Source organism: Aquarana catesbeiana, linkage group LG12 (genome assembly GCF_042186555.1).
Source record: "Aquarana catesbeiana isolate 2022-GZ linkage group LG12, ASM4218655v1, whole genome shotgun sequence".
Lineage (NCBI taxonomy): Eukaryota > Metazoa > Chordata > Amphibia > Anura > Ranidae > Aquarana > Aquarana catesbeiana.
In genome coordinates, this window is record NC_133335.1 from 19110536 (window position 1) to 19117508 (window position 6973).

The following is a 6973-nucleotide window of genomic DNA, read 5'->3' on the forward strand; positions in this document are numbered from 1 at the left end:
GCACTATTGCGTCCCCAAAGTCGCGCGATTTACACTGCAACTTTACTATGAGATTTGTGATGCGATGTCATGTGACCGGTGAAAATCATGTGAGAACAAGTCGCACCGATGTCGGAACAAAGTAGTGCAAAAACCTTTTTTGGAGTCGCTGTGACTTGAGTCGCACCAATTAGAACGGGGACCATTGAAATACATGCGTTTTGACTTGTCATGTGACTTCACATGTGTCAAGTCGTACAACTCGCAGTAGTGGAAACAGAGCCTAATCCTAACCCTCATTTTTTCCCCCTAGCCCTAATATTGGCCCCTAACCCTAATCCTAATATTAACCTCTAATCCTAACACTGAATCATAATATTGACCCATAACCCTAACCTTAATATTAACCCCTAATCCTAATATTGACCCATAATATTAACCCCTAACCCTAATATTAACCTCTAACCCTAATATTGACCCCTAACCCTAATATTAACCCCTAATCCTAACCTTAATATTAATCCCTAATCCATATATTGACCCATAATAATCACCCATAACTTTAACCTCTAACCCTAATATTGACCCCTAACCCTAATATTAACCTTTAACCCTAATATTAACCCCTAATCCTAACACCTAATCATAATATTAACCCCTAACCCTATTATTGACCCCTAATATTAACACCTTAACCCTAATATTAACCCCTAATCCTAATATTGACCCCTAACCTTAATATTAACCCCTAACCCTAATATTTACTCCTAACCCTAATATTGACCCCTAATATTGACCCATAGCCCTAATATTAGCCCCTAATCCTAACCTTAATATTAACCCCGAATCCTAATATTGACCCCTAACCCTAACCTTAATATTAACCCCTAACCCTAATATTAACCTCTAGCCCTAATATTTACCCCTAACCCTAATATTGACCCCTAATATTGACCCATAGCCCTAATATTAGCCCCTAATCCTAACCCTAATATTAACCCCAACCCTAATATTAATCTTTAACCCTAATATTTACACCAAAGCCTAATATTGACCCCCAACCCAACAAAATGAATACATGAAAATAAGTAAATAAATAATTAATAAAATAAATAAATTAACCCCTAGCCATAACCTTTAACACTTAACCCAGAACCCCTTAAAAAAAGTTTAAATAATAAATAAAAGTGGATGAAAAGCTGAAAAAATAGCAACAAATGATGAAACAGTTTATATTTTTCTCTATTGGCTAATAAAAAAACCAGCAAAGCTAAAAAATGCTTTACAATAACTGTACAAAAACGTGCATACAAATGCCAGGAAAAAAAGCTCAAGACCGCAACGCTCAGGTGTGAATGCAGCCTTCCACCCCCGGAGCGTTGTACAATGACCTCCAGCCTGAAGAGATGCATTTACTACAAGCTCAGGTATTCTATATCAGGAATTCAGAAAACATCCCTGGCTCAGAAAGCTGCGACTTTGTCATACAGCAATGGTTTGCCCTTGAGGCGCCTCGTGTGAACCGCCTTCCTCGTGTTCACCTGTTTTATCAGCTATAACACTTTTCTTTGATTGTCGGCGATGATGAGTATAAGAAAATCTGCAGTGGATGTGAGGACAATGGTGTCATCTGCTCGTCCATGGCATGCACTTACATTCAGCAGTTCACACAATGCAGACTCTAACAGATCATCAGAAATAATGTAAAGTGTGTAAAAACTGCAATCTGCTACATCTGTTAAACGACCATTACGAAGCAATTTCAGGCAGCAAGTGAAAGCGATGTGTGAGCCTGAGCTGAGATCACAGTCACCTCACTTCACCCCAGTGCAACAGAAGCCAAAACTTGGTACATTTTGTGCCAGGGTGAGGAAGAGTTGGACCCTTTGTCTGGTTTTAATTGCTTTGGAAAAGGTGTGGATAGGAGGCACTAGAATTGGTTTCCTGTTCCAGTGTGAAGATTAGTCCATACTATAGAGCAGTGGTCTCCAAACTGCGGCCTGGGGGCCAGATGTGGCCCTTGGTATACTTTTATCCGGCCCTTGGGGCACTATTTCACCCACTGATACCAACAATGGGCTTAATTCCCCCCAACTAATGCCTATGAATGGGTACAATTCCTCCCGATGACATTAATGATGGGGCACAATTCCTCCCAACGACACCAACAATGGAGCCTAATAACATCAATGATGGGGTACAGTTCCACCCACTGACACCAATAATGGGGCACAATTACTCCCACTGCATCAAACGATGGGGCATTATTTTACCCCACTGATGCTGGTACATTTTCTACTCCCAATGGCCACAGTCCGACCCCCCTTAAAGTCTGAAGGACAGTAAACCGGCCCTTTGCTTAGAAAGTTTGGAGACTCCTGCTATAGAGTACAAAGATAAGAAAGCACCTCACAGGCACCTTGGGTGAATAAATGGGGGTATACAAGAGCACTACATAGAAGGGTTTAGGGTTTTTAGGTTCTACATCCAAAGGTAACAGGCAGCTTATCAGGGAAGCTTTATTACCTTAAAGCGGAGGTCCGCCGAAAAAAAAAAAATATTAAAAGCCAGCAGCTACAAATACTGCAGCTGCTGACTTTTAATATATGGACACTTACCTGTCCAGGGTGCCCGCGACGTCGGCAGCCGAAGCTGATCTGTCCGTCGGCTCTCGGCTGCTGCCGCTGTCATCCTTGTTAAGGGAATGAGGAAGTGAAGCTGTGCGGCTTCACTTCCTGGTTCCCTACTGTGCATGCTCACTGGTCCCTGGTCGCGCTGCGCGTCCTCACTGGTCCCTGCTGTCTTCTTCCCAGAAGACAGCGGGGGAGGACAGAGTAGGCGCCGGAAGTGGCATAGGTCACCGCGAACGCTGCAGTGATCTATGCCAGGAAGTGGGAGCAAATACCTGTATTAGACAGGTATCTGCTCCCCCCTGAAAGGTGCCAAATGTGACACCGGAGGGGGGGAGGATTCCAAAAAGTGGAAGTTCCATTTTTGGGTGGAACTACACTTTAATGCATTCTTTTATGTGCAGCTCCCACCCAACCTTACAACACCCCCGCTAGACCCCCCAAATACTTACCTGAGCTCGATGCAAGATGAGAATGCATTAAGGTAAAAAAAAAAAAACCTTATGCCTTTACAACCACTTCAAACCCCCTAGGCTCCGTTCACATATATGCAAATTGGATGCATTTTGAACCGCATCAGATTCGCATAACATGTGAACCAAAACGGCTTTCTATGGAGCTGGTTCACATATATGCAGTGCAGCGGCAGTGCGAATTTATAAAGAATCCGGTGCCTTTTCTGAACACTGCGGTGCAGTTCAAAGGCGAATTCCAGGCTCATTGCCTTCTATAGGAACGCATCTGAATTGTACATATCATCAGTTTTGAACACAAGTCTAGTATGGATCTTAAGGGGAACCCCACCAAAAAAAACACACACACACCATGGGGTACCCCCGAATCCATACCAGACCCTTGTCCGAGCATGCAGCCTGGCAGGCCAGGAAAGGGGGGGGGAATGAGCGAGTGCTCCCCTCCTCCTGAACCATACCAGGCCACATTACCTTAACATGGGGGGGTGCTCCCTCCCAAAACCCCAAAGCACCTTGTCCCCATGTTGATGGGAACAAGGGCCTCTTCCCCACAAACCTGGCCAGTGGTTGTGAGGGTCTGTAGCATGGGGCTTATTGGAACCTGGAAGCCCCCTTTCACAAGGGGGCAAAAAGATCCTGGTCCCCCCCCATGTGAATGAGTACGGGGTACATTATACCCTTACTCATTCACCAAAAAAGTGTAAAAAAGAAATAAAAACAGAGATTGTTTTTGACAATTCCTTTATTAAAAAAACAAAAAACAATGTCCCTTGGTGTAGATCTAACATCAATCACCACAAACGGTACTGCCGCAACCTGAAGAGAACAAAAAACAAGTCCACAACCGTCACTGGCTCCCGCTGTCGGCCTGCTCCACCGTCTGACAGTTCTTAAATAGCTTAAATAGCTCCTTAACAATCGATGACTCATCAGCTGTCAGCTGGGTTCCCTGCTCACTGCTGAATGTAAAAAACATGCATCGGCTGATGACGTCACAAGGAGGTGGGGCCACCTGATGACGTTGCTGGGTGGCCCCACCCCCTTATGACTTCATAAACCAATGCATGTTTTTTTCTTATATTCAGCTGTTAGTGGCAGTGGTGGCCCATGCATTGTGGGCGTACAGGCACTCCCCCCCCCCCCGCATCCATGCGCTGGCCCCTTTCAGGACGCCGGACACATGGACTCCCATGGCGTGGGTGGGAGGGGGTGATTTTTTGTTAAGCACCTGATTCGAGCCAGAGGTTCTAATAGGCTTCAAAATAGGGTGGGCTCGGGTGCAGAGAGTGTGCCCCAATCCCACCCAATTGTGTGACAATAGCGAATTAATTTTTGCTATTTTCACACTAACGTTCCTCCTCGCCAATCAGAAGGCAGGTCAGTGACACCTGTTTCCTGATTGGCCAAAGTGCCAGGGACAGGAGGCATGAGCAGAGGAGACACATGCTGGGCTGGAGGAAGGCAGGAGCAGGCAAGAGTACCTGGAGATGATAGCACAGCCCTGCGATAAGTGTCAGGTGCCATCAAAGCCACGAGCCTGGGGGGGCTGCTGTCCTGCGAGACCCACTGGTGGGGTGCTGTCAGAGCCAGCAAGACCCGGAGGTGCTGTTATGTCAGAGCCACAGGACCCCCAGTGGGTGTGGGGTGCTGTCAGAGCCACCAGGCCCACATGCCTAGGGGGATCTGCTGTCAGGTCAGAGCCACCTCGAGATCCGCGGGGGGTGCTGTCAGAGCCACGAGACATGGGGGGTGCCGTCAGAGCCACTCAGCCCACAAGCCTGAGGGGGGCTGCTGTCAGGTCAGAGCCGCGAGACCTGGGGGGGTAGCTGTCAGAGCCGCAAGACCCGCAGGGGGTTGTTGCTGCTGCTGTCAGAGGCCAGCCCTGTTCTACAAGTGGGGTGCTAAGCTGTATGCCCTGATCTGCCATGAGGCTGAGCTGTATATCCTTACCAGTATATTGTGATCTGTATACCCTGATCTGTATACCCTGATCTGTGATGCTGAGCTGTATACCCTGAGCAGTATCCCCTGATCTGTGATGCTGAGCTGTATCCCCTGATCTGTGATGCTGAGCTGTATACCCTGATCTGTGAGGCTGAACTGTATACTATGATCTGTGAGGCTGAGCTGTATACCTTGATCTGTGATGCTGAGCTGTTTACCCTGATCTGTGTTGCTGAGCTGTATACCCTAAACTGTATACCCTGAGCTGTATACCCCAAACTGTGATGCTGAGCTGTATACCCTGATATGTGAGGTGGAGATATATACCCTGATCTGTGAGGCTGAGCTATATACTCTGTCCTGTGATGCTGGGGCTGTATACTCTGTCCTGTGATGCTCTGCCTGTATACTCTGTCCTGTTATGCTGGGGCTGTATACTCTGTCCTGTGATGCTGGGGCTGTATACTCTGTCCTGTGACGCTGGGGCAGTATACTCTGTCTTGTGATGCTGAGCTGTATACTCCAAACACTATGGGTGGAAGCAAGTGGAATACAGGGGATGGAGTGGGTGGATTATATAAGGGGTGGGGCTTATGAGAAGTGGGAGGGGTCAAAAAGGAAGGGCGGGTCTGGCACCCCCCATCCTAAAACTTTCCGGCCCGCTCCTTAACAACCAGCTATTGTTAAAGACGGCGGTGGCTGCCGGCTCCAAAAATTTGCATCTGAACCGTATGTGAAATCGCAGCTGGACCACTGCTTTAGAAATTTGCAGTGAGAACGGAGGGGAAATTCACACCGGACATGTGTGAACCCAGCCTCAGTTTTTAAAGCCATTTCAGCACTTTAATCAATTATGAAGTATGCAGCTTTTTATCTTTTAATCATTGCCCATCTTCCAGTTCAAACTGATGCTTTGACCGGTACCACAGGTTTCATGTTTTAGGGTGATTCCCTGCAATGGATTTGATAACGTGGAGGGACAGCTCACTGCCAGAGCATGACAGAGCGCTGTCTTCTGGGGCAGAGTGGAGGATCAGGTAAGTCAGATGCTTTTTCTCTCCCCTAGACTTAAACAAGCAGTTAACCCTTGCAGTATGGGCATGGCCCCACTGCATGGAGGAATTTTCTTTGATTTCCAGGGTTGGGCTTTAAGCTAAAAAACGCTGAGGGCGTAATTCTCTACTAATAGAGGGTGAATCAATTAAGAGTTGGCAGCTTTAAACATTTCCTTCAAGTACTTCAACAGCTGGCTGTTTGACAATGAATGATTTCCCTCACTTCCCGACCTGGCAACCGCTGTCATTACAATAAACTATCTGCGGTCTCTTATGTTGTCAAACAACCATAGTGCACAGGATAGCAAGAGAATGTGTTGTCTTTGCCTAGGCTGTAAGAATGTGAAGGTTCCCACAGCAAGAAAGAACATTATGACCACCCACCATAACCCATGGAGGCATGGACACCACTAGACCTCTGTAGGTATTCTGTGGTATCTGGCACCAAGCTGTCAGTAGCAAATCCTTTAAGTCCTGTAAGTTAAGTGGTGGGGCCTCCATGGATCGGAAATGTTTTTCCAACACATCCCATACATGATCGATTAGATTGAGATCTGGAGAATTACCTCAAAATCTCAGATCTCAAAACCTTAGGTCTGGAGAAGTCAACACCTCAAACTCGTTGTGTTCTTCAAACCATTCTCGAATTCATCAGACCAGGCCACCTTCTTTCATTGCTCTGTGGTCCGGTTCTGATGCTCATGTGCCCATTTTAGTAGCTTTTGACCTTGATCTGTCGAGGCATGGACTCCACTAGTATCACACTGCCTCCTCCGGCTTACCTTCTTCCCATAGTGCATCCTGGTGCCATCTCTTCTCTAGGTAATTAACGCACACACACCCGACCATCCACATGGTGTAAAAGAAAACATGATTCATCAGACCAGGCCAC